The 23,923-nt window shown below is 39.2% G+C and overlaps 1 protein-coding gene across 2 annotated transcripts in view; it reads right to left on the reverse strand.

Annotated features, from left to right (window-relative positions):
• Positions 1-10,051: 10,051 nt before the first annotated feature.
• Positions 10,052-23,923, reverse strand: part of kcna4 (potassium voltage-gated channel, shaker-related subfamily, member 4) — a 40,110-nt gene continuing 26,238 nt past the window's right edge. For both annotated transcript variants that reach the window (XM_088370781.1, XM_088370782.1), the window contains one exon: positions 10,052-15,671. The gene's annotated coding sequence lies outside the window, so the exon portion shown is untranslated. The remainder of the gene's footprint in view (positions 15,672-23,923) is intronic.

Consider the following 23,923-nt stretch of genomic DNA (forward strand, 5'->3'; position numbering starts at 1 on the left):
TTTAATATCTTGGATATTGAAATATTATTGGTGCAAAACGCATCTCAACCTATTCAGTGACACTTTCTCAAGTTTGTTTTGGTCCACATTTCCAAATCAGTTCAATTATAGTATTTCAGTCAGCCCAAACTGTCATCATCACAAAACCTCTACTGTGCAGACAATAATGTATCGTAACATTTTAACGACTCTACATTTAATTAATTATCATATCTGTATAGACAAAGGTTAACCAGTCAGAACAACGTTTTAAACTTTAATACTCCAGCACACTTGAGTGAGATTGAGTGGTTCAGAGAATTAATGGATGGATGAATAAGAATATTTTATAAATATTACCACGTTGGTGCACCGCACTAAGTTTCATATAATTATAAATCAAAACCCATCACTAATGTATTTGAAAAAAATACCAAAATACATCACAACCTTATAACACTCTTATCATTGGCTCTTAACTTTGTTTTTTAAGATATTTGAATGTTTGAAGTCTACGCAGTTGAGTTCAGAAAGTAGCTGAGGGGGAAAAAAAAGTTTCACTGCAACAAGAAGTCATTTTTGTCATTTGAGCTCACAGTCACAAAGTCAGCACCCACTCTCCATTATTGCAAACGTTCGCCCGGCATCAACAATGCACCATAATAGCAAATGTCCTTTTTAATCAGTCCACTATCATACAGGGAGTGCAAAAAGCAGAAGGTCACTTTTTTGTTTGGAAACACAGCATCTGGGGAAGCCAGAGGTCACAAGTCTTATGTAGCCAAGCATGTGGTGAAAAATAGCCACAGGCGTAGTTTCTAACATCACATATCATTAGAGCTTAATTAGTAAAGTGGGCTTCAGGGACTTTCCATCTGCCTCAGTTTGACATACCTCGTCCTTCGCATTTCATCCAGAAGAAATTCCGGGTGTTGCACCACCACTTGAAGATACTTTATGCAACAAATATGCAGAAGCAGGTCTTTTATTTATTTTTATTTTTGGAAGACAAGCAGAGCACCATCATTTGTTTGATGTTCTTGGTTTCCAGACAGGAAAAAAGATAAAGCATAATATAAGACTGAATCCTCACCGAATTGTGCATCTTCATGTTCACTTCTGACACCTTCAAAAAGATAAAAAAACGGCATTAATCCACACCCAAATTGAATGTGTTTTATCGTTTCATGCAACATCAAAGTCCACTTTCAACAAACTTCAGTGGAATTGTGCTCTGGCGCCCTCAATGCAACAATAACGCAATCAACAAAGTGACTGTGCTTTCCTGTCCCGGTTTGCTCCTCCGCTGTTTTGTTGGCCGACCTGGCTTCTTCTGACCTGCTGATGCGCCTGCAGTTGATATCAAACCATCACTAATCCCAGATTAACACATAGCTGCTTTCTGTCACTCCTTATGCCTTAAGCATATCCACTGACGATCGCAAAAACTGATTCTTGTCTTGTGCCTTTACCACACTAAAACTGTAGGATTTAGTTCCATGCTCGTCCTAAGTTTATCTTGTTTTTAATTTTCGCTCCAGGGTTACTGCTCACCCGCCTGCCTCTATGTGCTCACTTGAGCATTTTATTTAAACTCACTGACTGCAGGCCACGTAAAATGATGTGGCAGGCCAGCTCTGGCCCTCGGGCCATTAGTTTCACACTATAGCACATTTTCTGCTTACATTCATGCTATATTGCCCCCCCGACACACACACACACACACACACACACACACACACACACTCACACAGTGCAAATTACATATATACAATGGATGCATGGATGGATTGTTGATGTTGTTGAAATTTTTGACCTTATATCGCCTAATGTGTAAGATTATCACGAGTGTCACCCAGAATTCCTTTTACAAGTTTTCTTCACCACTGCTCTGACCTCATCCACATTTGGCATGCGTTGATGGACATTTTGCTAGAAAAGAAAGGGATGTGATTGTGTGTAGATTCCGCCCCTACCCCTCTCTAGAAATTTGTGTTGAGCATAGAGAAAACAACATATGAGGTCATTGTTTCCTGTTCTTAAGATGATTAGAGACTCATGAGGTCATTGTTTACTGTTTTTAAGATGATTAGAGACTCATGATGAAGTATGTGTAGGGTATAAGAAGTTGGTGGGGTTTTTTTTTGTCTTGCAAACACGCTTTTTGACAGGAATGAAACATTACAAAAAGAAAAGAATTTGAGAGCGCAAATCGTTTTTCACAGCAATGTAAATACATCCTCCTTTCTCTATTTGGGGTTTCAGGAGCGAAATTGGCTGAAAGTTGGTAGTGAGCGTGCATTTCCTATTCTTATACATGCTATACATTTGTCAGCCTCCCAGTGCCCGCCCACCAGTCTTGTCAAAGGCTGCGGCCCCCGCTGTTCATGTTTGCCGCTTTACTGCAAAAAAAAAAAAAAATCATTAGAGGGGGGAGGCTGAAGGGAAATAAATGTCTTTTTCTGCCTCATCAGTAAGATTCAAACTGAGCGTGAGTTATGTAAGGGCTGCTAAATTTATCAATGCTCATTTTATGCAAAGCCGGAGCTCCTGGGCGCAGACTGTGTAATGTTCAGAGCGAGAGCAAGGCTGTTGTTTCCCTACAAGCCTTTTCTTACTTAGTATTAATATACAGAAGGTGAGACCATTTTTTTTCACAGCTTTTTCCTGTAGAAAAGGCAGATGTTTTCACTCAAGCATGCGCAATCAAAGTGAAGATCAGTCAATTTAGAGATGCACTTACACAGGGGATTACACTCAAGTGGGAGTGGCAAGCGAGATGATGCATTTCTTCAGTTATTTTTCTTGTGAATGAAGCCCAGTAAACTCAAGGGGCGATTTACTGAAAGAAATAACACAATCTCTGTCTTTGTACCCTACAAATTAGTCTCAGTGCACTTTGGACAACCTCCACTCACCAAATCCATTCCTGAAAACATCACCTACTGCTCATGTTTACTCCTAACTCCTCACTTAAATCCTGAACCGAAACTTAATCCTCGTCCTGTCATTTGCTATTTCCCCTCAGCTCTAAACCTTAAGATTTCATATTTACCACTTGTGAACAGTTACATTCTTTACTCTACTGTTTGTTTCTGTTACACCGGTCCAGGGTCATCAGTCTAGCCTGCTTCCAAATTTCTGTCCAAATGACTTCAAACTTGTATAATTGATGGTGATATTGGGCATCTGGAAACATTACATAGTTCATCTTACTTTACAGAAATATCGTAGTAATTTAACAAGATCAATTGGCAACAGATCATGCACTACATGATACATGGTACACTCAAGCACCCATTGTATTGACACAAATTAGATTCAGTAAAATAGCTGATCAAAAATAAAATTAACAAATCATTTAATGCTCAGGTTTTAATTAACATTACAGAGAGAGGGGGAATGCTCACTAAAAGAGTCCAAACTGCTACTTCAAAGAAATTTGCTACCGAAATCGCATTTGCAAACAGAGCATCATGTTGCGATTATTGCAATTTAGTTGTATCTTTAATTTTTTTAAAATTTTTTAATAAATGTGTTATAGCATCTTTACAAGTAAGGATGTTGCGGGGTTCACCACTTTCTGAGCAAGTACATAAGCAAATAGTTCACCATCTTAAGAACAACATATCTCAACATAAATTTGCTAGCAATTCAGGGATTTCATCTGCGGTCAATAAAATTATGAAACGATTGAGATAATCTGGAGAAGCCTCAGTATGTAAGGGGCAAGACCAAAATCAACACTGAATGCCCCTAACATTAGATCCCTTATTGTCAAGTGGGCTCAAGAAAACTTCGGAAAACCGTCTACAAGTGCAGGTTAAAACTAAACAATCCAAAGCAAATTCCACATAGCAACAACACAACCGTAATTAGGATCTATGTTCTCTGCTATGTAAAATTTAAAAAAAAAATTGTTAGGTTTTTGTTTGGTTTGCATCACCATGAAAGGCTTTTTTGTGACTTTATGATCTAATTGTCAACCATTTGCCCAGGTGGTATTCATGTGTTTGTAGACCATCGTACCTGTAAACAAGTTTTAAGAAGAAAATAAAAAAGCTCCAATCTTCATGAAACCAATTTTAAAAGTTCATATGGCAAATCTTGCTGCTGTTGACATTTGTTTTGTCTCTCTGAGCTTTACACTGAAATCTCACAAGACAAAACAAAATCATCTTCCACACAATCGTCCCAATTCAGCAGTGCTTCACACACGGCGCGTCTTTCTTCAGCTCCCTCGGCTGATCTGTGCGTTTCATGTAGATGTGATCGTAACGCATCATTACACATTTGCACCACAACCAGTGTTCCCATGTTCAAAATGGAGGAGGAGAGCAGCGGCGTGCCGAGCTTCTGGATCCCGATCAAGCCTCTTTGCAAGGGATGTGTTTTTGCCACAGCCCACACTGCCTGTTACCATGACAACAAACAGCCCTTCTATACGATTTACCCATGTGCTGTTCAACACCAAATCCATTCTCTTCCCTCCTCACTGTATCAAGAGACTACACGTCTCTGCATTCTCAGCATCCTGGAGAGTCGGCGGAATACGCTCCAATTGATCTGCTGCAGACGAGTCGAGCAAGATGAATCACATGACTAATTTAGATGTCACTCCGATCACCGCCTTCTCTCAACTCGTCTTCAAGTGCTTTCCATTTATGAAGGAGCTGAAGAATGAACTGATGTGCTTTTCATACACGTGTCACCACCAAGGAATACATTCCGCCCGGTGGCATATATCACCATTTGGGGCTCGAACACACAGCCCAGCCTACAGAATGAGGTGGAAAGGACACAGTCACCTGTCTGTGTCCAGCACATGATCGCAAAAATGCATTTTTTGAACCACAAACCAAAATAGGTTGTTCTCCTCCACTTTACTGTGGATACAATGGTGCTGATGGACAGCAAGGATACCCTTGCACACGATGAGAGGTCATAAAAAACCTGCTCAGTACACACACCAAGGCAGACCTAGACCTGTTTTTGGACATCTCCACCTTTGACCTTCTTTATCCATGCTTTAAAATGTCAGAGCTGGATGAGAATCTGTCACAGGGTCTATTCTGGGTTGACTGAAACACACACACACACACACACACACACACACACACACACACACACACACACACACACACACACACACACACACACACACACACACACACACACACACACACACACACACACACACACATACATACACAGTATATGCCTTTATGGAATGAGCAGCAGAATATTTGAGACATCTTCTTTGGCATTGCCAAGCAGCTTCTTTTTATATTGCCATTGACTCGTGTGTTGAGCTTCTGGTACTAAAGTTCTGAAGTTCTGTATAATAAGGGACGGCAGAGCCAGGCCGCAAAATGGTTGTTTTAAAGAGACGAGACTCCAAAGTATGGTTTGCGTGTAAGTAAGAAAGTACCATGGGCTGATTTAATTGCCATTTGTAGATAATGTTTGCAGGATGATATGGCAATCTGTCCAGACTCAGAGGTCCTTTTGTACTGGTTTTGGAAATGTGTGAGCTGAAACCTGAAAATGTGGAGGAATATTGTGCACAATGACGAGTCCAAATTTTCCCTACGACAGTTAAATTGTAGAGGCAAAATGTAGAGAGGACATGAGGAATGCTCTGCTGATTGCCTCATCGATAGTCAAATCTTTTTGTGGATGTATGCAGTGGTTTTGAGTGGCATTTCCATCATTGGAAAAAATGAGGCTTGTCTTCGTTGGAGGCAATTTTATTGCACGAGAGATATTGAGATGAGATTCTGCAACCAGAAGCCATCTGTATCTCCAGTTTGGGACCAAACTCTGTCCTCCAAAATCACAATGTTGTTTACTATTGGCAGAGAGGATTTTCCTCATTGCTCTGCTGCTCATCTTACAAATGTCTATTCCACATAATGATGCCCCATTTGTGAGAAATGTGCATTTGTGGGAAGAGTAGCATAATACAATACAATATAATACATATTTATTCATACAGCATTTGATTGACTCAATCAGTGTGAAATACTTTTACCTCGAAGCACGGTATCTGATCACAGACACCCTCCAAATATCTTTTGCACACTTTTTTTCTTTGTGTGCAAAAAGATTTGAAAGCTAACAAGAATGTTAAGCCTAAAAACTTGTTCCAAGCACTACTGGGCTTTGAGATAAATCCACTGGAAATCGGTGGTTGTTTGATGTAATGTTGCTTTGATTGCTGATCCCTCTACTCTTTCTTGTGTCTGTCTCCCTTGCAGCTCAAAATTGATTGAACACTGTCATGTGTGTCAAGATGCTTTTATTGAGTGCCTGTTGCTGTAACCGTCAGTAATTTATGGGCTCAAAGAAAGCCAGGCTAAAATGCATGTTGACACTTTAATCTGACCTTGTTTGAGTATTTAACATCCAGACTGTGGTATTTGATTGGAAGCCAAATTCCTCCGGCGTGTTTACTTAAATCGACTGAACATCAAAAATGTTACTTAAATGATGACTGAGCAAAGCTGCACACTTGTAAGAAATATAAACATTTTTACTCAAAATGGGCATTTTTTCCGTCATGTCTGGGAAATAAATAAATAGATGAATGAATAAATGAATAAATAAATGAATAAATAAATAAATAAATAATCATGAATGGCCGCAGCAAGGACCCTTCTATATTTAATGCTGCTTGTTCTCCTCAGTGTTACGGACGCGCTGGAGCAAGCGGCAGCGTATACCCTTGATTGGTCACTTGCCAATCACAGAGCACATTCAAACCATGCATGCATGCATGCTCACATCACACTTATGCACAATTTTAACTATTAAACAATTAGGCTAGCATCCATGTTGAACATCCAGCCCAGATTTGAATCCAGATCAGACCCACAAATTTAGTAACTGTTACACATTCACAGCATAACCATGACATCATACACATTAAAAAAAAATACTTTTTCCTTTGGGCACTTGCAGTCTTCCATCACTCGATCCCTGTTCTCGACCTCTCCTGCTGTTACTCCTGCTATCAGGAAGTCTTCTTTCATCACATTCATAAATCTCTTTATGGTCTGCCTCTTTGCCTTCACCCCGGCAGCTCTATTTCCAATATCTTTCTCACGATATATCCGGTACCCCTCCTCTGCACATGTTCCAACAATCTCAGGCTTGCTTTTCTAGCTTTGTCTCCAAACGAGTGCTGTTCTTCTGATGAGCTCCTTCTCTAACCCGTCCATCTTTGTCAGCCATCACTTCCATCTCAGCATCTCTCTCATCTTCAATCCTGCACCACTAATTCTGACCATCTCTAAACATTCAAAATAGCCGGTCACACAAAACTTCCCTTTTACTTTTCAAGTTAATGGAATGATTTGTATACTTATTTTTAAGAACACTTTCAGTTGAGGATGGAACAAAGCCAACATGGACAATTTTCCTTGAACTGGGAAGTCTGGTGTTGGAACAAACACTTTTTTAGAGTCCACTGTGTATCCTCGCTGCCTCTCTTTCTGATTGGCTGCACGTCACCGTCAACCGTCTGCATGTTCATTCGTCCTTGGTGGACCACAACACAAGGTGCGAAGTCGGGCCATCCTGAGCAGCCAAGATCAGTCTGAGCACACAACGGCAGGATGATCTGCTAAGACTATCTTTGGAGCCATTCCTACTAGAATCGGGGCTGATCTATGACCTACGGGAGGCGAGATTTGGGGCTAAAATCTAAGCGATAATTCTACCCTAGAAAGCGGGCTTTAGGTAGACTCTGTAGGCATCTGTACTTTATGTTTATTTTTAAAAGTTTTACTTTTACTTCCGACTTTTGAAAACAGAATCATCAGCTGTTCTTTACTTACTTTGTCAAACTAACCTTGTTACACACTACAAACTCAGGGTATGATGACTCAACATAAAACAGATGGAATTAGATAAAGGTAAACTTAACTGTAGTTGAGAGGGTCTGATGAAGTGGAAAAAAAAGGACAGTAATGGGAGAAGTGTCATGTAAGTGGGGGGCATTGTAAGTCAAGGTACAAGAAAGCTAAAAAGAGCTCCATCTAGTGGAGCTGACGGGGCACTGTCACACCCTGCCCCAATGTAGCATCTGTATCCATCTTTCTCATGTAGTGGATGTATTGAATTGTTTGCAATTTACTCTGTATGGAGCTATCAGTCTCGAACAACCAATTCTAGATCCATTATAGGAGGTGATAACTGTTATTGAGAAGTCATCCTCTAGGCGGGGTCACTGATTGTCCAGTCAGTTAACGGAGTGTGAACAGTCGACCAATCCAAGACCATCCAAGCTAAATGTTTCCCTGGAGGAGGTCACGGGGTGTGTTCATAAATCAGATGGCCAACTGCCGTTTCTCTGGATGTAAAAGAAAAGTTTCCTGTCTGTGGAACATTGAACACAATTGTTCTGCTTCTCTCCGGCGTCAGGCATCAGAAGCATTGTCTGAGGAGGTGAGCAGGTTTACCTTTTAGGATTTGGTTGATTGGGTTTCAGCGGCTGGCATTGTGCTGTACTGCAGCATTGAGTTTCCATGAAGGAAAATAGTGGAGACCAAGTTCACTGGCATGGCTCCATCCATGTGACTAGATATTGTTCCATGTCAGGTGTCATTTTACACCTGTGAGTGATGTACTCCTTTTCTGGAAGGCCGAAGCATGCGTTGACTGGAGTAACTGGAGATGACAGCACACCAACTTGTTTTCTCTTTTTTAATATTCATTCTCAACCTTGATAGCCGACAAGTTTTTCATAGCGAACCCTTAATGTATTTTAAATTTGAATTGGAATTATCTCATGTACAGTTTCAAAATGTGCTATAGAATGAACTTGATATGCTCCCTTCTAATTCATGTTTGCATTCAGGTGAACAGGGTCACTCTAATTCTAATAAATATTGATAAATGCTCACGAGGACACTGTTGGATAATTGCAAAAGGAAACTAAATGGTCTACTACTAAATAAAACCAAAGCTGTAGGAACGCATGAAATGTTTAATAATCTGTCACATTGGTGCATGATGGGAGGTTTAGCTTGCTCATATAACACCATTTCCATCATATCCATACCACCAGAAGCACTTTAATTTGAACCCAATGAGAAATGAATAATTTTCTAAATGACATTTTGATGTCTTTCCCATGGCCTTTGAGTGAAGGTAAAGAGGTTACACCCTAATGGGATAGCTCCATGATGTCTGTCAACTGGCCTGATGGATGAACTGGTGTTTGTCCAAGAGTCAAGTAATTGCACCATCCAACACCCATTTAAAATATTTAAATGGTGTTCAGCATGTACACTCAGGACTCGGGTTTCAAAAACAAGCACTGTAAAAGGCTACGGTCGAAGAAAACGTTCAGTCGCTGGCTTTTTCCCGCCTCTCCGTCACACAGGGCTCGAACTGACGCCTCCATCATCACCGATTTGGGAGCGCAGAGCTCTGACCTTTGATCTAAAACCCTGGCCTGACAGTTGAGTAGAACACAATGCATTCGATCAAAATTTTAATCCTAAAATTTTGTCCATATAGACATCCATTGAGACAGGCGTTCATAAACTTGATTCATAAGTGCTCCTCTCAGATTGGTAGCACTTGACCCACCAATTGGTGCCAAAGAAAGAGGCCCGGTCCTCAATTGGATCCCAGGAACGTCGCCAGCGGTTCACCATTGTGTTTGTAAGGGACTCTTGCTTTTTGTGCTGGCTGGCTTTGATTTCATGTGAACAGTCCGTCCTTCTTATAGGCTACATATTGAACCGCTGTCCTTTGTATTTGCCTGCAGACTCGATAAGAATGTTTGAGTTGTCTTTGTGTAGCACGCGTAGACAGCCGGGATTTGTGAGTGTTATCTGTGGACTGCAGTGACCGTAGCACTTTTCACATGTTCATTTTAAAGCCAAGGTGCTATTAACTTACTGCCCACTATCACTGTCATTTGTGTGTGTCATTGTGTGCATGTGTGTATTTCTGTGTTTCTGTGTGTGCTCTGGCACCAAAACTTCCAGCACCTCTAAACTTCTGATGCTAGAACTGCCCCTGATTCACCAGTTGACCATAAAAATGTACACAAAAATGTTTTAAGAATTTTTATTGAATATATTATTTTCTTTATTCAACATTGCACATAGTCCATTTTCAATCACATCTCATATTGCTGCCTATAAAATGTTGTGAATGTAGAAAATGCAGAAGTCAGAGGTTTTAATAACAACAAAAAAAGGATCATTAAAGACACATACTCCAAAGATACAACGCAAACGGGTGTGTGATAGAGAATAATAATAACTCAAACATACTTTGTTTAAGGATGCATTGTTCTTAAAACAAAGCTTCATGCAGGTTAAAAGCAAGGCTGGCCAAAACTCACATGGATATTTCTTGCACCTCAACTGTAGAAATATTTTACATGTTTATTAATAGTCAGTCATTCCTTCGTGGAGAATGACAATGGAATGGGTGTTTTGAAGCGCTTACACTATAGCAGCTTCAGCTATAGAAAACAGACAAAACACTGACTGCGACTGCAAAGTACGGAAACTTTGCAGCATGCGTGCAAAGAGCAACTTTGCGTTTGCAGATGATTTGACAATGACTGATGAGATAAACCCAAGTCATATCCTCAAAATTGACCTTAGCTGTCCACACTGTACCAACTTGCATGCGAAAGCAAGAATAGTAGTCTGTGCAACCTGTCAAATATTTCTGAATTCAACTAAATCTTCATGTTTGTTTTTTGAACACATCTTTCATCTGCTGATTAATGACAAAATATACCACGGCTAACAAAAACCATTCTATCCCCGTCCCGTGTCTTTAATTTCACCTTACCAATCGACTCGAATGTGTCACTGCTTGTTGAGTGATGGCTGGTGCCAAGCGTTGCTTTGCTCAGGGGCACTCTGACAGCCTTGCATTCATTTGCTCCTCTCTGCCATCTAACACAGGACGTTGCATGAATGAACATAATCACTCTGACAATCTGCCGTGCCACTGCATGTGTGTTTTTTTTCCCCAACCGCCACACTATGTTAACAATAAAAAGTGTGGTGGTACATCACAGTATCCAAAATATTCCTCTTTGCAATTAACTTCATATGCTTACAACCAATGTGCATTTTGCTGTGTAGGATTTTCAGATTAAATCAGTCAGTCCATCAGCAGCCAGCTACAACCATCAGATTGTGTCCCATCTTCCTTCCACCTAGTATTGATGGTCTTCTATGGGATCAATGTATCGAGTGATTAGATTGATTTGATCCTCTGTTTGGTCTCACCGAAATAGAGATCCACATTTTTATGTTTGTTAATTGATTATGCTAAGAGGCGTCTGGCAATGCTGCATTTGAGATTAGGAGGTTGGAAATTTGGATTTCACAAATGCGTTTTGCATCATTGAATATTATCACCTGTCTGTTGGCATTCCTGTATGTTAGTGAAGTAAGAGTACTTCAAGACTGACTAGGTGGCCCTCAGTAAATTAGAATATTAAGAAAAGTTCATTGATTTCAGTTGCTCAATTTCAAAAGTAAAAATGATATATTATAACAATCAACACTTTTCTGAAAGTTAATTATGACCAAATGTCTGATTAATTGAAAAAAAAAAACCTCAGGTAATTATTTTTTAGAAGGATTATTTTTGAGTTCCCGATAGCTATATGTTGACTTTTTGAATCAAACAACTGAAATTAGGTTTCTCCACAACATTCAATTTTAGAGCGATTCAGGGAAGTACACAAACAAAGGGTCACTGCATAGCTACAGTGAATGTTGGTAAAACATAAAATGGTCTCATCAGATGAATTCATACGCAGCATGAACACACCAGCAGTATTGTATGAGTGCACCTTACAGGTCTTGCCAGCAGGTCCACTGTATGGTAATTGGAGAAGTCATGTCTCAGAATAACTGTAAACTGTGTCTGATGAGCGTGGCCTCATTGCCCTCCTGTGGCTATGACACCTCTGTCCTCTGTGCACATAGCCTCCGTGTGTTTTCTTGCTGGAGGCTGGCCTCATTAGAATTTCACTTTTCTCCTCTCACCTTGTTGCGATTGTTGTCTGATGGCCCCACCGGCGTTAGTGTTAACGTAGAAGCCGGCGGCTAGCGTGGTCCCGTGTGAGGTAGTCAGTCATTCATCTGTAGGGCTTGCTAAAAATTCTCCATTATTTCAATTACAAATTAGCATTATAAGGAGGAGTTTGCATTCACGAGATGCGATAAATGCAAAATGAGAGGACAAGCCTCTGAAAACAATGTTGAATGGTGATTCAGTGCAGATAGGGTTTTTTCTTTTTATTTACTGTGTTGGCCACATACTAGTAAAAGTACAATACGTATTTACTATTACAGTATACAAAACCACAGAAACAATAGTTTGTCTGATCCATTTTCTGAAACGCTGACACTGCAAATCCCCACCCTATGAACAGAGTCAGATTTTCTAACCACCCCCTGACCACACCGCTGTCTTTTTGATTTTTGATCAATAAAACATTAATTATATAGTTTTTTGGGGGGAGTAATAAGATCCCAGTGACACAGCCACTTGTTGCTAGGCAAAATTTGCAGGACGTTTGAACTTAAACAGGTCACCCCCAACCCTTGCACAACACACTTCATAAATGCTATATTATATACTTTACTATAATATCCCTGAAAAATATGACTTTTGATATTTGGTTGAATATTCTACTGCTCAAGAGAATGATTTGACAGGTTAGAAGATTAATTGTTACAATGTTTCTGTAATGTATTGAAACTTTATATATTCATACATGACAAAATCCAAGTAGTTATTGATCCTCATGTGGAAAATATCACTTGACCTTGTTGTGTTTAGCATATCAACGGGTGGTCATTGTGATATTGCACTGTTATCTTTCACATCAGCAGTGTGTGGAAGAAGTGTTGCTCGACTCAATTTGCAATGTTCTGTAAAGCATAATCTTTCAAACCTCCATACTTAACACAAACTGTGAATACTTTTTTGTCATTATTCTTTCACTCTTTTTTTAAAAAGTATGAATGACCACTTGCATAATGTGTTATAACGGCAGGTTAGAAACCTTTTCTAATTAGTAGCGTGAGCTGTTCAATCATGATTAGTGTTGTAGTGGTCTGCTGTGCTGACAAAAGCAGATTTAAGGGACTGTGTCACGGCTAGTTGACATAACCGCAGCCTCAAACCACCGTCATTATTTTAATTAATAGCCCACTTGAGGAAGTGGGTCAGTATGGTTCACTTAAATGGATTCCTTTCCTTCTCTTCTGGTGCTGTTTGATGCGTAGTGACTGGAGGTGTTGACTTTAACACCATCAAAACTCGCTCTCATTTGCCAGAAAGACACAATCAAGCATGTACACGTTAGTATGAAACAAATATTTCTTATCGGAAAAACACTGTCCAACCAGGAAGACTTCACTATTTGGTGCAAACATTGGGCAAATAAATAATGTGCAAACGCTGCATTCAGGACTGCTAGTATGTTGGAAATTTCCCTCTAGGAAATGACAAGATCCAGCCTCAGTTTTAGTGAATTTATAAAATAAGGAAAAAAAAAAATAGGTCATTGTGAATTATTTTCTGTCAGCCGGCATTACTGCTTCTCTTCCGACATAGGAACAACTTGAAGCAATGTTCTGACTCACTTTGCATAGTCAGAGGTCAGAAATTTCCAACTTCTGAGTTCTCGGGAATGCAGCATATGCATACAAGTGTCCTAACAATCTACACAGTATACATACAATGCTTGTTTAGCAGTTAGCATTTTGAGAGTAAATACTTTGTGTATAGGTCCCAAAAATGTCACACTTTTCCCCCCACAAATCGTCTGCTTAGTTGATTCATATTCTCGTATGATAAATGTCTTACAGTGCACATTATTCAAGAGTTGACAAAGAAATGACTGAGTCTAATCTCATTGTTGTAGACGTTAAGAAGCTTGATCAACAGGATTTAGGTCCTTCTAACTTGTAACATGACACAATTGGTTCACTTCACCCCTGAAATACTTTTCCTATGCTATTTATTTTTTATTCCTGTAACTCTGCTGTTAAGTGACAAGATAAACAGCAAATCTAGTTCCCAATAAAAACATCTTCCTTGTAGGGTAATTTACAACGACAACCACTGACATCAATTGCAAAACTACTGTGGCTATCCTGTATTGTTACAAGTTTTTATGACACTCTGGAAACACCAGGAACATTCAGCGAATAGCTTATTCCCCCACAGATACAATCGGTGAGGTAATTACAGATATAAATTGTTCAAATAAAGAGCAGTCGTGTGTACTTTGGATTTTTTGTAAAAGAGGGGAAATACTTATAAAAAGATATTGGGCTCTAAATCTGGAGTTCTTAAGTGATAGTATAATTAAAACCGTATGTTGAATAAAACCCAAATACAACTGAAGATACAGTTAATAATGCAAAACAGCTATGCGAGTGAACAACATTAGAGAGGTAAGAGGGAGGCAATTCAGCTCCTCAGTGCCGAAACAACATTAGTCATCTTGTGTTTTCAAATAACGACTTTTTGATAGGCTATGTTTTAAATAAATAAATAAATTAAAATTGAAAAAAGAAAGTAGACGTGTGAGAGCAGCATTCACAACAATATGAGCAACATGATCGCATCGTTGAGGGCAAAACAAACACAGATGATTATTATGATCGACGCTCGTACCATAACAGTCAAATAAAGTTTGAAAGTCTCAAATGACTCTGTAATACATCTCAGGACACACAAGTATAAATGTCTGCTATATACATTGTCTCCTATTCGGTGTGCATCTATAACACAACATCTGAGCACAACATAGAATAAGTTCAGGGTTTCACCTTTGGTTATGTATTTATCAAGGCTAGGTTTAAAAAAATAGAGAACACGCGTTCATGTTACTTTGCATACACTTAAAAGTGGAAACAAGTCAACAAAGCAGCTGGTCCATTTGTGGTTTGCATCTGAGAACAACCTAAGGTGTATTGTCTTTACGAGCGGGAATCTTGGCGATAGTACTGGAGAGTTCCATCCATCATCTGGGATGGAAGGTGTGTGTGGCAAGATATTTATGGTGGGGTTTATGTGCCTGACATCTTTGTTTTGGTGAGAGTGGATGTTAATGTTCTGGGCGACGTGATACCAATTGATCTTTCAGTCCTAAAAACAATGTGTCAATGAGAATCGTAATGTGAGGACACAGCTCGAACAAGGAAAAACTCGGTTCCAGGCTTTTCAGCAACTCGGGTCAGCCTTGTTTGGATGACAATACGAAAGCTCAAAATAGTACAGCTGACGGGACAAGTTACAATTTCATAACACCTACGCAAAACCTCCTTTTGACTTTGAAACCGAAAGTTGTTCTCTCTCTGGCATATGAAAATGTTCACAACTGTTTCTTACAAGACATTTTTTCCACGTGTAAAGAAAACATAAGTCTCATATCATCCCTTCATCTGTTTATGTGTGGTAATTAAGGCAATCATTCTGGGCCACACTTTATTCATTTATTCAACCCTGCATGGTTTGTTTACCTATTTCAGAAAGTAGTAGTTCCACCCCCACATGCCCCCACATGTTGTTGAGCCCCCTCCAGCTGTTGTTTTTCTTCAGTGTCCACTCGTAGCCACCATGGTGGTCAAAATGCTGCGATGGTGAGATGCTGGGTTTACGCCCTGTCACTAGCAGAGCTGCAACACACAAACAGGAAATATTCAAAATACCAGCATTGTTTTTTTTTTTTTATATTGCACTCCAAGGTGATGCCTCAGCTTCACATCACCACCACACTCATTAGCTGCCAGCTCACACATGAGCAATGAGCGAGCTTAAATCACAATTTGAATGTTTAGAAAACACCTATTTAAAAACAACCACAGAACAGTGCATCACTCTTTCAAATAGTCTAAGTTAGTCTTTTTTTAAACCATTGAAATCTATATCAGGCATTGCAGAAATACTCTAGCTACAGGTGTGTCAAACTCCTTTTTGTCACGGGCCGCATTGTAGTCATAATTTTCCTCGGCGGGCTATTATGATTGTCAACGTATTCCATATACAGTATAGGCTACAAAACAAACTGATGAAGAACTAGTTTTGAAATCAGAGACTAGTAAAAACTATTTCAAAAAGACAAATGGTAATAAAAATTGCAAGCAATATCTCAATTTTTTTTAAAGTGAAGACAATTTATAATTTACGTAATGACACAAAGCCGATGCAAAATATGTCTTTGCGGGCCACATACAATGATGTGGCGGGCCGTATCTAGCCCTCGGGCCTTGAGTTTGACACCTATGCATTAAAGGAACATCATGTTACCATGCCAGTTAATAAAGCCACACAAAATTAAACGCTTATTGTGGTTTGGTTTTGAGCATATACGACTGATGTCATGTCAATTTTGCTTGTGTAGCAGTTGTATGAACTCTATCACATTTTGTTCCAATGCAGCATGATGAGAGACGAGGTGCTGAGATTATTGATGTGGTTAAACAACATATATTGGATACAGACAGGGCCTTTCTTAAATCCCTAACCTATGCTAATGCTATGCGAATGCCATCGTAAAGCTACAATTGCAGTAAATACTTGCATAAAAACAGTTCTCAGCCATGACTATACAACAATCAAAAACAAAACAAGCATGGTGATGTGTGATAGCTTTCCATGACTTCATTTGTGACCTCTAAGCAAATGGCAGGACCAAAACCATGTATACAGAAAAGGATCAGTTTGTAGTCCTGACAAAAGCATTTCATGAATGAGTACTTAAGCAACAAATACAATCATAACCATAAACGAAGGTTTCATGCTCTCTAAAATGAATCAGTTAATGAAACAGCAACCAATAGAGCGGTCTTTATAATATTATTTTCACGCCAGTTATGTCCTTATCAAGCATTTCCGTTTTTCGGTCTTGCATTTAGGGCGACCGTATTGCAGAAGAATTGCTCCATTAAAGAGGTATGTGCCTATTAAAATAGAAGCTATAAAGAGGCTTATGCAGACTCTAAACAGAGCAGCTGTACAATTCTCCACCTCAGTAGTTTGAGGATTTCCACATCGTCTCAGAGGAGCTGGAAAAACATTTTGTATGCAATCATAGCTGCAGTAGCAACAAGACAATTAGCACTACATAGAGAGCCTTTTACCTAATTCCCCCATTAGGATTTGACTGCAGAACCAATGTTTGTTGTGGTTGCTTTGCTGTCTACATGCGATTTAGTCCACGCCACATGGAAGATTTAACATATCTGTTTCAAATATTTTCCCTGTGCAAATAGTAATCAAGAGGCATTGTCCTTTTAAAATGTATATAACAAAAGCTTCATAGATGTGAGTTTACCGTCTGATATCACGGCACTGACGGCAACATATTGGGCACAATAGTTTTTCTAACGAGTGTCCTTTGAAATAAAAATAAGCCATTTGTTGTTCACTTAGGTGCAGGAAAATGATTTGAAGACAGTTTACGGACAAGGGCCAGTGTTGGGCAGATTTGAAATGTTTACCAGATGTGGTAGATCGTTTGAAGATTTTGTAGCTTTCTTTGTACATTAGCTCTTCAGCAGCTTCATTTTAGCTTCAGATATCATTTCAATGCTGTCACTGCATGTGAATTTTGCCGATAATTGCTTTCATTTATAGACCATGGCCCCAATCATTCATGAAATATAAGGCCGGATTTACACTGCAGGGTTCAACTGACACAATTCACAATTAATTCATTTTTTGCTCGCCAGTTGCCCAATTTGGATAGCATAGCAGTGTACAGAGAAAAACATGTATTTAATCAGATATCTTTGGATCAGAATCAGGCTTCTTCCAAATGTGAAAGCAAATTTGATATGTATCGCATACCTGCCGATGCTTGCGCAGCGTTACTGGGCAGATTGGATTCACCGTCAATGCGATTGTGACATCATTTTAAATACACTGATTAGTGGCATACACACATTATACTATAGAAAATGCCTGCCCAATATTAAAACAATATTAAATACTTCAATACTAAACAATAAATCTAAACAAAAACAAAAGCAGACCATTAAATGCTGTGTAAATAGTGTACATAACAAACCTGTAGATTATTTAAAAAAATAATTGCCAAAAGTGGCCAATGGAGTAATGCCAAGGTTAACCTAATTTAAAAGAATTGGGGACGCTAACTGACAAAAAAATTCTATTTTTCTATTATTACCTATTCATGTCCTCACTAACAGATGCTTGTAGAGTTATTTACTTGCAATTTGGGTGTCAGAACAAGTAGAAGTTGAAATGGGCACTTGGTTCTGCAATTTAAATGAACCCTTTAACTGTCAATTAAAAACTTGAAACTGCAGTGTCACGTTCTTAAAATAATGTCTTTTTTTTTTTCTTTAGTTAACAATATCATTCACTTGGACCCCTGAAAATAATATAGAGTAAAAAGTGTGTTGAGATTTGACCATCCAAGTACTCAGCTTCTCGTCCAAGTCAGCTGGGAATGGCTGCAGCATGTGTTTGCATGTTATAAACCATACATACATACATACATACATACATACATACGTATAATTGCCTCCATACAGATAAAACGTTTTAGTCGAACCAATTATGACACAGTTTCGCGGCGAGGTTTGTCTCATTAGTATTCTTTGCAGTTAAAGTCTGGATCCCTCCTGAAGGCTGTCAGACTGTTTCACTACACTTCGACTTCTCGCCATTCGGCAAGATGTTGAACAGAATTAGGGGCAACCCATAGAGTTGTTGCACCGTGTTTTGGATTAGTATTATCACCTATTTGCATGTGTGCGCTATGTGACATTCCTCCCCAAAGACGCAATAATCTAGTCCAGAGATGAGAGAGCTGCCACTCATTAGTGGAGCCATGAAGTGTCAGTGATAGATCATTTCAACTGCAATGAGGAATCCCTTGAAAGTCACATATCTTCAAAGAAGCATGTAGATTTGAGCCGGCATATCATAACAAGGAAAACGTTGCTTCAATTTCTGAAGGTTGAAAATATAGTAATCGTCATTTTTTGTGCACGTCCGGATGATTTAAAAACCCAGAAGGTTAAAGACACTTCTTTAAATCCTTCTATTCCTTTCTCAGAGCAATATGTTGAATTTTCTTGACAATACATCCACTAAATGAAGAGCATGTTTCCTCCTCCGCGCACATCTCCGTGGGCAACTAACTGACTGGTCTTGTGTAGCAATGCAGTCATGATTCAGTGCTGCACGTCATTGTTATTGCAGGATATTGCGGAACATTGACCTCTGTTTGAATTGCTCTGTGATGATCTAAGCGTAAACAAAATCTTGTCATAAGATTACATGCTCTATTTTCATAGAGAGCGCATGTGTGTGTGCTTAGATGTCAAATCTGGTTAATTTTTGTAAAATTTTATACATAAGTACATGAATATCTTCAGAGGAGGACCACAAAGTGTAAGAACTTTTACCATCTCTGCTAATGATGGCGGTCTGTTTGATCACAAGCAATAACACTTCAGCTACTATCACTGTGGTGACTGCTTGGAAGGACATCAGAAGCACCGATATTCTCTGATGACATAACTGACAGTCTATGCATGTGTACATTTTGTGCACTTTTACATAGCTCTCTTAGTTCATTGCAACTGTGACATCATACTTTTTTTTAATGTGCAACACTTTTTCTTCGTTAGAGGGCGCAACTAGACATTTCATTCCCCCTAGGTCAGGCGTGTCAAACTCATTTTTTTCGCGGGCCGCATTGTAGTCATAGCTTCTTTCGGAGGGCCATTATGACTGTCAACCCAAATAAATGTATGAGCACCTCTTATTATATCCAGTAGAAGCTACAAAACAAACTGACAAATAACTTGTTTTCAAATCAGACGAGTAAAAACTGGTCAAATATTTAAAAAAACAGACATTATTAAAAGTGAAGACAATTTGCAATTCTAGTAATGACACAAATTTGCTGTACGATTTCTTCGCGGGCCACATAAAATGATGTGGCGGGTCATATCTGGCCCCCGGGCCTTGAGTTTGACACCTGTGCCCTAGTTCGTGTAGGAGAAAAGATAAGTGCCGATTGACCATTTTGCATAACCTAAATTAAAAATGCTGTTATCCAGTACATATGGGCTTGCTATTGCACAGATTCAAGCAACTTTTGTATGACTACAATTATTGTTCTGTTTCGCGATAACTTTAAACTAGAAGTAGAGCGAGCGATCTGTCTCAGTCATTTTGGTGTTAGTCAGCACATGTGACATGTCATGGCCTATGAACAATGCACTCCTGGAAAATGGGTGTAGGCATGAAAGAATTGTCACTCGGTGTCAGACGAGTGAGGAAATTCGTTTGTCAGGTTCTGTAAATTTTCAAATAAATTTGATTAATTGAGCTGAATCACGTCAGCAAAAGAGATCAGTATGTTTAAGCACAATATGAAACTAGTGTTTTGGTTGTTGAATATATTTTCATGATGATGACAGATTGCACTTGAGCTCACCTTCCCTGGAGACTCTCCTTTGAGACGCAAACGTTCATGTTAATACTTTCATCAACGATCATGTGATCTGGGTGCCAGGAGCAGCTGAAACAACCTCCATCAAAGCTACGAGAAGAGCTTCACAGGCACGTCACCTGTCGGAAAGCCTTAGTGCCGGTCTTAGACGGTATTAGGACTGTGTATTATAGGACGCCGAGTGTGCCGTGCTGAAACGGTGTTTGACGGCTTATCTGACTGTCAGTGGTCAACTGTGGGAAATGTTGCGGGAAGTTCAATAATCCCATCAACAGATTTTTACCACATGCTCTCATCATCAAAACGTTCTAACCTTGAGCAGGCGTGTCATGAATCTTCAGCATGAAGCAAATAACCGCACTCCAATTTATTCTACAGCAGGTTTTAATCTGATCAAATGATTAACATCAACAGATGGACTCATCAAAAAGGAAAAAAAAAAGTAGTTTTCTGGCTAATCACCATAGATCTAAGTGAAATTTTCTATAAATTTCCCCACAAATGAAGGCTTTCCAAGACCGAGAAGCACACGACTGACTGGAGAGTGCACATGCACATGATGCCTGACTTCCCGCTTGCTGACACTAATCCAAAGGCGGTGGGGATTTTCTGCTTCTTGCTGCTTCTTGCCTCACGCTCCTGCAGGGCTCTCACATCCACTGTGTGTTTCCCAGTCACTCACACATACACCAAATTAGATGAACACACCATTCACACTATAAATACTCTGACCCGCATCGGCGTGGATGCAGCGACACAAAAAGTATCTGCCACCAACCTCGGTGTCAGCACTTTTAGTGGAAAAACTTGCACATCTGCTGTACGGTTATTGTTGATTTAGGCAGAATGGTGCATGACTGCGCACCATACTCAAATTAGTCCTGTTGCTGCATCCATGTATGCTGGCCCCATTGAGTATCACGTGTTGTGCGCATGAATGGCAAAATGTCAAAAGGAGGGAATGTTGTTTGGATGTCACTGAAGCCAGGAATGGTAAAAAAAAGCTCCAAAGAAATGTTGGTTTATGAGCAAAGTATGTGGAATACAGCAAAAGGTGATGCTTCCTTTGTTGTCATTGATGGAAAGATTCTCTAAAGGTACTGTTGGGCCTTACGTAAGCAGCGTACATGGCATGTTACATGAAACCAGACAGGAGAAGCAGCTGAAAAGTAGGTTAGTACCAATTACTTCCATGCCATCAGACAAATAATCTATAAGTTTCTTTCTTCTTTACTATGACATTGATCAAATCAGACAGCAGTTCTAATCTAATCTTTCAGGCTGATAACTTGCTGACAGAGCGAAGCGATTCAAGAGTAAAATGTCAAACTTAAGACTGATCTCTTGATGATGTATTTTCCCTACAAGGACGAACAAGAATGCAAAATAGAATGAAGTATATTATAGAAATGTACAGTAATGTCTGCAGCACATATGGAAAGAATTGACAAAGAAAATATTGTTTTGATTATTATATGGCTTAGAAAAGTATGTTACTTAGCTTGGCACTACTATATTTCCAGACATTGATTGTTATGAGGGCCACTTCTTTCAACCCAATAGAATCACTTACAGGGTGCAGATTGTTGCTTTTGTTCATATTGACTTGCACTAATAGTACATTCATCACATCTTTCCGAAAGTGAAAGAACTTACAACAAATTTAAATGTACCTCTGCAACCCTGTTGGTCACTCTGTACTTCCATCCCCAGCCTGTATTCCTATTGCATAGTTTACCATACATTTCACACACAATGCACTACCAGAGTTTTGTTTGTATTTTTATTTTTTTCAATCGTGTGAAGCTCAGCAAGCGTCCAGTGTGCTTTTATGTAAGATGAACTCTATCAAACAGTCCATTTGTGTCAAGGACTGAGAGAGTCATGTTCTTATGAATATTAAAGAAGTAGAGTTCAACGCAAAGGTCATGACGATGGCCATAAAATGCACCCGAGCAGTTTAAACTATTCATTGCACAATTACACATCTATCGCTATTTGCTACCCGAACAAAATGGCCCATCCTTTAGTTGTCGACCAATGCCCACACATTCTAACCCTGCCGGACCTTCTGTTGGGAGGACGCCATGTGGCTATGAAGAAGTACACCATCTGGATACAGTGGTAAAGCAGGATGCAAACCCAAACATCATGCTACAGTGGCTCATGTTTATGCTGCCATATGTGCATGTTAGATATGGGAAAGAGCAATGTTTGTTTAATGCAATGTAGCGAAGAAAGCCCAAGCCAAAAAAGCAATATTCTTTTTTTTTTTTTTTAACAGATTAATTGACATTTCTTGTATTAAATTTGAAAAGAGGGGAATCCACCAATATTACAACGCAATAAAAGAAGATCACATTTACTTAAGCAAAGGGAGAGGTCAAATTGTCCACAGTTGCCAGTCAATAAACTAGTGTAGGTGTATTATTTGGAAACTTTAATTTGAGATAACCCTCTAAAATGTATACTTTGCCCTAAAGCATTTGACATATAGGGATGGTCAAATGTACATTCATAATGCTCACTTTTAAAGTGACTTTGCCAAAACATGATTTCATTCATTACATATCCGGCTGCACTTTTCAGCAATGTGTTTTGGCATGTGTCAGAAATGTGACTTTATGCGACAGGACGTACGGTTATTGCCCACTCAACCTCTATTTTTCCAGAGTCATGCATAGACAACACCAACAACATAAAAAAAATATGCCGAAGATTCCAATATATGCTTATAATAAGGGACTCATACACAATCATTAAACACATCTTATTTCAGAGACATGACCTGCATTCATGACCCACTCTTAAAGGTCAAAAAGCATAATTCAAACAATAACAGTAAGACAATAAGATGGTTGTAAAATGATGCATTTCTGTAATGTAATGTAATTTAATGTAATGTAATGTAATGTAATGCAAGTCACAGAAAAGCCCTGCCTTAATATTTCATTGCATTCTATGACACCTTCCCCCTGCGCAGTGTTGATACGTGTTAAACAGCAGAATTAATTTTTCCCCCAAAATCCCTTCAGCATCTCCTGTCTTTTCAATCACACCATTATTTACATCCACTTACCAGAAAAGGAAGAAATCATAATGAGTAAAACACTTAAGGCTGTGAGTCAAGAGATTTCTCCATTCATTTGCTGCTAATGGGAAATGCTGGATGAGACAAATCACAAATCCAATTCTCAAAAGCAATCAGATTTTTGGGGAAGCTTTTCAGAAGAAGCAACACAAAGGCCTTGTCAATCCCTTCTCTAGGTCTTAACTATGTGGGCTGTTTCTAATAACATCTTTGATCAGTTTTATTGCAGCTGGTGACATATAGCAGTTCGTATTAAGACGTCAAGAATAGCATAAAACACGACACAATAGCCACTGTCAGCTATCACAAAATAAAGATTACGCCACAGCTAAAACACTAGCGAT

This window comes from Syngnathus floridae, chromosome 3, assembly GCF_059516105.1.
Source record: "Syngnathus floridae isolate MCC-2025c chromosome 3, RoL_Sflo_1.0, whole genome shotgun sequence".
Lineage (NCBI taxonomy): Eukaryota > Metazoa > Chordata > Actinopteri > Syngnathiformes > Syngnathidae > Syngnathus > Syngnathus floridae.